The 8,122-nt window shown below is 36.7% G+C and overlaps 1 pseudogene; it reads right to left on the bottom strand.

Annotated features, from left to right (window-relative positions):
- Nucleotides 1-279: 279 nt before the first annotated feature.
- LOC141571670 (vasculin-like) lies at nucleotides 280-6,212 on the bottom strand (annotated as a pseudogene).
- Nucleotides 6,213-8,122: the final 1,910 nt, after the last annotated feature.

Here is an 8,122-nt window from a genome sequence, read left to right as displayed (position 1 = left end):
GCTACATTATCCTTTTTTTTTTGGTGGGGGGAGCGGCGCACAAAGTGGACTTGAGGATTTCCATTGTGCGAAAAAGATATGACTCTGCAAGCAAAACAGTGTAAGCTGACTTTTGTTCTTAAGACCTGGACATTTTAAGACAGAAGCTTTGCAAAACATTACACAATTTTTTATTATTAAATGATAAAGTGATATTATTAAATGATAAAATAAATAAAATAAATAAATAAATAACAAATAAATAAAATCTCATTTGTTACATCATCACATTGCTAGTGAGAGAAATGCTGCAGTGATGAAGAAAGTCAATGTTGGATCAACCAAAGTCCTCATTTCTACAACATTCATTTACAAAGAAATAATATTCAATACAGCCCAACACAACATTCTTGGTTTTCTTCATATTGAAGTCCCCCCCAAAAATCATCTTCTAATGGGGTATTTTACTACATACATTATAGTTCTTCATTTTTACAATTCACCCCAAACTGTATGAGAGATGGATCACACTAAAATTTCTAAAGCTGTTAGGAAATCCTTCACACATCGTCGTCATCTGATGTCACTGCTACTTGTTTCTGTGTCATCATTCTCAATAGTGGGTTTGAAAGTGCTGTTTTTCCAGGGTCCAAACTTGAAGTCACAGATCAGGCCATTTTCAAAATACCATTTTTCCTCAGACCATTCTTCTGTAACTGTTCACTAATAACTTGGAATTCTCTCATTTCATCCTCAGTTAAGGGAGCACATGTTTCATCACTTTCACTATCTTCTTGCCAGCCCATCTCCTTTAACAATCTGTGTTCTGCCTCACGTGAACTTGAAAGAACATGTTTGTGGGAAGGTTGAAGACCGAATGATCTGTTGGGAAATAACCGAGGCATTGCCATTCTCTTGCGGAATTTCATTTTCATCAAAGTTTTGGTTTATATCCCTTTCTTGGTGAGTACTATTGCTGTTATGCAAATTAAATGAGTCATCATCCTTCTCTGAACCAGCATGGCTTTCATCTTCATGTTCCTCTTCTACTCTGTCCCTTTTCAATGCTTTCAAAAATTCACTCTTCTTATCAATGTGCATTCGTGTCAGTTTGGTTAGACGAGGCTGCTGATTAAGTTTGTCAACAGGTGAAGAGGAATTTGAGCGATTACGCTCTTTCACTGAAGTTGTAGACGGACTAAAATTCTTGGCAGTTGATTTGAAAACATTGAAATTGCCAATACCATATGTAGACTCATGGGAGAAAGAAGTCCCAACTTTATTTTCTTTGGTTTGGCTTTTCCATTATGTAGGTTTTGTAGGTGTAGCAGCAGGTTTAGGGACTAAACCTTTATAAACAGTTGGACCAGTCCCGTTCTTAACTGGCTGTGATTGAAGATTTCCTACCACTGGGAATCCAGATAGCTGTAAATCTTTTGTATTACGTTTCTTAATGACCAGCATCCTTGGAGCTCTAGATTTAGGATTCGGAGGATATTCTAAGAGAGGAGTTTGGGAGATTTTTTTGGTTGGGTATGTGTGTGTCTGGGCATGTAGGCCCCATACACCTGCAGCTAAAGACTTATTCTGATTTGGATCTCTCTCATATTCAGGATTTAAAGATGGAAAATCCTCAGCCTCAAACTGTTTGCGTTCTCTTTTGTCTTCTTTCCTCCCTGTTTCATTGTCAGGTATGTTGTTTTCATGTAGTCCTTGGCTTTTTCCAGAATGGAAAATACTGCTACAAGAACGGGAATTTCCACCATAGTATCCCCCATGATGATTTACATTTTCAGTACCATTTCTTCCATGTGAATGCCATCCATTTTTTTCTTTCTTCCAAAGTTACCTCCATTAGGATGTCCAATACCAGAATCAAAGCCATCTGAAGAGTTGTATCGTCAGCAATTCACATCATAACGATTTTCTGTCCATGAAAAGTTTTCAGAATGCTTCTCAAAATTCAATGACGACTTTGTTGATGATGGTGGTGTGGGAAAATTAAGCCAGGCTGGAGCAAAGTCATGCTGCGCCATTTAGGTCTAGTCTCTCCAACTCAATGAAACAAGGCTTCAACACTTCATGGCAAGTCCAAACTCCAACAGGACTGCACAGGAAGGTGTTGAGTTTTTCTCTGTTACCTTTATGTTTTCCAGTTTGTTTGTTTTTTTATTTTGTATCCTCTGAAATAAAATCCAAGTTCTTTGAAGATACTCAAGCTATGACTATTTGACATAGAGTTACTTCAAGTCAGCTACCCATACTTCTATTTTAAAGTTTTCATATGGTTATCTCCAGAATTAGCCAAGTTCCTTAGATTTAAGATTAGAAAGTCTTCTTTATTATTCCATGAACTTGTCACTGTTGTACTTCTCCACTCCAGATGAAATATCCAATTTATGAGCCAAAAAGCAAAGACAAAAAGAAAATTTCACATCTGAAGGGCATTCCTAACCATCAGCATTTGCAAAGACACATAGCTATCTCAGTACTACCATGCTGCTGGGAAACTGCAACATCTTAAATTTCCACGTAAATAAAAGATAAAAGGAAAAAAACTCTGTGTTCTTTCAATATCTTTATTTAGAGAAGCTGCCCCACTATGATATGAATAGGGCTGACGTCAAAAATTCCTAAAACTTTTAATGAAGGTAAAAATAAATTGCCATGAAACTTCAGCAATATTTAAACAGTAATTTGAAACTGCTGAAACTACTCAGTACACAAATCAAATATATGTCACAGTTTTGGCTGAAGAACACTAACAAGAGGGGAGGCGTTGGGGAAAGGCACAAATACCACCAGCTGAAATACTTTAAACCAGGTATATCATCCGTTTGAACCAAAATACTAAAATGACTATGTTTCTTTTTAAGTAGCTTGTAGAACTGTTCACTACTATGAATTCACTTCAGAGATGATTCTTGACAATTTTAATAAACTTCTGGGGCAAAATTATCCAAAAACATTGTAATTCCAAAATGGCCACTTGAAATATCCGGGGCCTTTTACACGAAAGATAGATGATCTTCATATCTAAGTAATTTGATCACCTTCTGCCACACCAGCTGTGCCCCTGGCCTGGGGGTGCTGCTGCGCTCTGTCCCGAGAGGAGGTTTTCAGTACTTTGAATAATCCCCCTTTGCCGCTTTTCCCTCCCCCACAACCAGTCTCCTGTTGTTTCTTTTTTTTTTAATCTTTCCTGACTATGTGATGTCCTTCTTCTTTATTAAAGAATGAAGTTCCTCTGAACTCCTAGATTGTGTTTCCGTATGCCCTACTTTCTCTCCAAAGATGATCCCATCCATTCCTACAACTTCAAAAGCCACCTGTCTGCTACCCATTTTGATCACCGTTATTATATAAGCCAACTGCCAAAGTAAGTTGTATGTGTCCAAAGTCAGACATGCAGTGGGTAGCTGCAGCATCTTCGCAGCTAACCAAGCCTGAAGTGTAAGGGTAATCCTCTCCCCTCCCTTTCTCTCACCCCCACTGCAATCCAGCAGTAAGTCCATTCCATTCAACATTCATAATATATCAGAAGCCCACACTCTTCTCCACCCTACTGCCATGAACCAAGCCAAGGTCACTATCTCCTCTCGCCTCAGCCACTGCGACTGCTCCTACCTGCTCTCCCAGACTCCTAAATTGCACCCTACCACGATTCTCCATCCAGCAGCCTAAATAGTCTCTTTAAACTGCAATTCAATTAATGATCCCTCTCCTTTTTAACACTTTTCAATGGCTTCCAAATACATATAATTAGAATCAACTACATACATCTTATCCTGTCCAGCAAGGCCCTACGTGGTCTGCCAATGACCAAATCTCCAGTAGCACTTTGTGTCAAATCCCCTTGCTCACTAGGGCTATTTGACAGTTCCTAAAACAAGGCAGCTCATGGAAACCTAAGAACATTTCCAATCACTGTTCTCAGCACCTGCATTAGGCTTCCCACAGTTCTTCTTATAGGAGGATCCTTTTCTTTGTTAAAGTTTGGTTCCAAAATCCCCTTCTTAATGGAGCTCTTAAAGAACCCATCTAACATCTGCCCCCAAGCCACTACAACTGTTATGCTCTCCCTTCACTAGACTTACTTCCTCTATGGTACCTTTACAATCTGTATTTACATTCTTATGTCTCTTTTTATTTGTTTAGTATATGTCTTGTCTGGTAGACTACTAGCTTCATGGGGGTAGAACTATACCTATTTCACTTGCAGTTTATTCCTGGCACTTATTACAGGCCTGGAATGTTTTCAGGGAATATTTGTCAGCACTCAAGCAATATATGTTGCCTAACTAAGTGAATGAATTATATGAGTTGGTGATGATGATAGATATGACTCCCCACACTGGCACATTAGCTTGGCTATTAGCCGCAATTATAGACTACATCATTAGATGTACACACATTTTAAAATGAACACATTTATCAAGGTTTTGTCCTTGACATAAAGAGAAACAAGGAAGAGGATAAGTGTAGGTCAATTTAAAGTCTCCGCTAACTGAAAATCAACCTAAAGTTTATGTGTCTCAGTGGGTTGCACTGACTTAGGTGTAAATCATCATATACAAAAAATTGTTTCTCCATTAGTCATGATTAGATTTTATGGTTAATATAAGTTGTGGAAATAATGGCCTTCAACTGACTTGGTTTGTTTCTTTTTAAAAATAGGACTTTTTTGTAGTGCCAAAGAGAGCTGTACTCTAGGGTTGTTAGTGCTTTTCCTTCAGAAATGATCACCACTTATAGATATACCCTGTAGTTTTATACAAAAAAAATCCTGTAATATCACATAGAATGAATATTCCTTAGATTATGCCTTGAAGAAAGCACTTAAGAATATCATGATAGCGTAATATATGGTATACACACAGACTGTTTCTTTAAATTTTTAGAGTTTTGGGCATAAAAATTTGTCAAATCTATAGTTTCTAATAAGTTATTTTAATTCATTGAAATTTGAGAAATAACTTTGCACATGGCACACATACTTCATCCTGTCCACAAACATTTATTGAATATCTATTATTTAGTAGAATAAAAATAGTGTTGATCTTCATTACTCATGGATTTCGTATTTGCAAAGTCATCTACTCAGTAAAATGTACTTGTATCCCCAAAATCAATACTGGTGCATTTTTTAGTCATTCACCAACATGTGCATAGTACTCTGTCTTTTTTTTCAGCTGTCATAAACAAGTGGGGTGTTTTTTTGTTTGTTTGTTTGTTTCTTTGTGATCTATTTAGTGCCACAATTTTTTGTTTTGTTTTTTGTTCTTGTTTTTGGTGGTACTTTCACTGTTCAAAATGGCCCACATGCATAGTTCTGATGTGCTGTCTAGTGTTCCTAAGTACAAGAAGGTCCTGTGTTAGATAAGTATTGTCCAGGCATGAATTATAGTGCTGTTGGCGAAGAATTCAATGTTAATCTATCAACAATATTATACATCCAGAAAAAGGGAAATTCACCAGTCTGCACATGAGGCTACTCTAGAAAATGCAGAAGTAATATGTATAGCGCATGATGAAGCTATGGAAAAGATGGAAAATTGACGAAATTTGTGGATTCATAAGATAAAGATCAATAACAAATATATAGTGAAGAGCATTGTTATAAGGTGAAAGCCAAAAGAAATTAGTCACATTATCCAAGGTCAGGAAAATGTTGAATTCTTCTCTGCTAGTGCTGGCTTGCACATTTCAAGAGGTGAGATGTGTGGAAAAATGTTAAACTTCAGACAAGACAGTTTTCATAGATCAGGAGACTGTGGAACAATTTTTAAAATCCCTGCTAAATGTTATACAAGTAAAAAAGTTTATGTGGAAGAGCAGGTTTTCAACACTGAGGAAACTGGCTTGTTTTATAAGGACATTGACAAATGAATCTATATAATGCAAATGATATTTGGGTTGATGAAAATGTGACCTAACCCTGCATTTCCTCTAGAAGCAATAGTTCAGTATTTGCTAATTTTGTGTTCTCAGCAACTTCATAGAACATGAGTAGCAAAAATCACAAGAATCAACTGTACGTCTCTTACCTACAAGGGGATACATACAGTTTAGTGGGTAAGAGGCATATCAGCAGACAAATAAATGACATTTATTAAGCATACAATATAAATTTGTTGAATGAATGAATGAGTGAATTAACGAGTGAATAAAAAATTAATGAAAGAAATATGTATAAGTGCAATAGGAGATACCTAACCTAACCTGAGAACTGAATGAAGAATATCTTCCCAAAGAACTACTGTACTGAAAACTTACAGATTAAAAAAAAACTTACCTAGGGAGGCCAATTAGCTCAGTTGGTTAGAGCACAGTGCTTATAACACCAAGGTTGCCGGTTCGATCCTCACATGGGCCACTGTGAGCTGCGCCCTCCACAACTAGATTGAAACAACTGCTTGACTTAAAGCTGATGGGCCACTTAAAAAAAATTATCTAAGAAAAGAGCTGCATGTACAAAAGTATGGAAGGAAGATAACCTAGAAAGTTCAGAGAATCCCAAACAAATCAGTATGGCTAGAATATAGGATACTTGTAGGAGAATTATATGAGTTGAGATGGGCAAAGAGCCAGGAGCCAGACTACTGAGTTTAAATTGCATGCTAAACGTAATGGGGAATAATGAAATGTCTAAAACAAAGACATTTTTCTAGTCTCCATCTTTTATCCTAATAGAACTGTGTCAACTTTGTCTGGTTTTAAAAGTGTCTATTGATGAGTCCTTAATTTTCCATGTCAATCTACACTGGGAATCCAATTTAAAATACTCACTTTATTTTAGTATTTTTTAAGACTTGCAAATTATTTTAGGTAGTGCATTGTACTCATTGGATAATTCTGAAAATGCAGAACTAATGAGAGTATGAGAATGATAGATACACCACACAAAATTAAAGAGAAAAAAATATATACATATATATAAACCTGTGTGTGTGTGTGTGTAGATAGATAGATAGATAGATAGATAGATAGATAGATAGATAGATAGATAGATAGATAGAGATAGATAGATAGATGTCCAAAAATATTTTACACCCCCGGTATACATGTATTATGAATTATGGAACACTACTTAAATGCCCAGATGCAGAAAGAGTGCTTCTTTAAGCCAGTAAAAATCCTAAACCTAGTCCCTTGAATATTATGCACTCTATCTGTTGGAGACTAAGTTAATGAATGGTCTTAATTGAAAGTTTGATTCTAATTAGTCTTTTTAAAAGTGGATCAGGAGACAGGGAGAGGGAGAGAAGGAAACAGGAAGGAGGGAAGGAAGGAGAATGAGAGAGGGAGAGGGAAAAGGAGAGGGAGAGAGAGGGAGAGGGAGAGAAAGAGATCACCTTGTTGGAGAATGACTTGTCTGTGGGTCACCAGCTTGCTACTGGAGGCAGGTGTCAGCTTGGCTGACATTGTAAAGAGACGATACATGATAGAGGGAAAGGCACTCGTCTCACATTCCTGAGTGACAGAGAAATGGAGAATCATGTTCTCCTCCAGTGCACAAAAGGCAAAGATAAGTGCACATGCTATGAAGAAGCGATTGAGATTGAGAATTCATCTTTTGGGAGAAGAGAGAGGAAAAAGGCATATCCGTCTTCACACAATGGCAGCTACTACAAAGAAATGACAGAGTACAAGTGTTCTATGCAGCCAAGTATAATTAATAATGAAAGGAGAAGCCTGGAAGCTCTAAACCAAAATAAAAGCAACAACTTTTGCATTTTCTTTTAGTCTTTTGGCTGTGCATATGTATTTAACATTGTTTTAATCAAATGCTTGATGTATTTTTTTGCATCATTTAGTTCAATGCATTTTCACTCATGAGTCATTAGTACTGTATTTAATGTTCTAGCTTAATAAAACCTCAGGAGACTACAATGTGAGCAAAGAAAGTACTTTCAAATGAACATTCTACATAAAACTCATTACTGAAAACCTTGCTATCTTGGCCAAAATAACCAATAACATATGTCATGATCCTCCGTATGAAACAGCTCTATTTTTTCTTCAGTGATTCAATAGAAAAGAACCATTTCATCAATCTCATAAAACACAAGAGTTTACCCAAAACATACTTAAGGATAGCTTTCTGTCAGAGGGCATTTTTTCCTGATTAATTGCATATTAT

The sequence above is a fragment of the Rhinolophus sinicus genome, linkage group LG05 (genome assembly GCF_036562045.2).
Source record: "Rhinolophus sinicus isolate RSC01 linkage group LG05, ASM3656204v1, whole genome shotgun sequence".
NCBI classification, from domain to species: Eukaryota; Metazoa; Chordata; class Mammalia; order Chiroptera; family Rhinolophidae; genus Rhinolophus; species Rhinolophus sinicus.
Note: the sequence above shows the minus strand (reverse complement) of the source record. Positions and strands in the feature narration are given on the sequence as shown.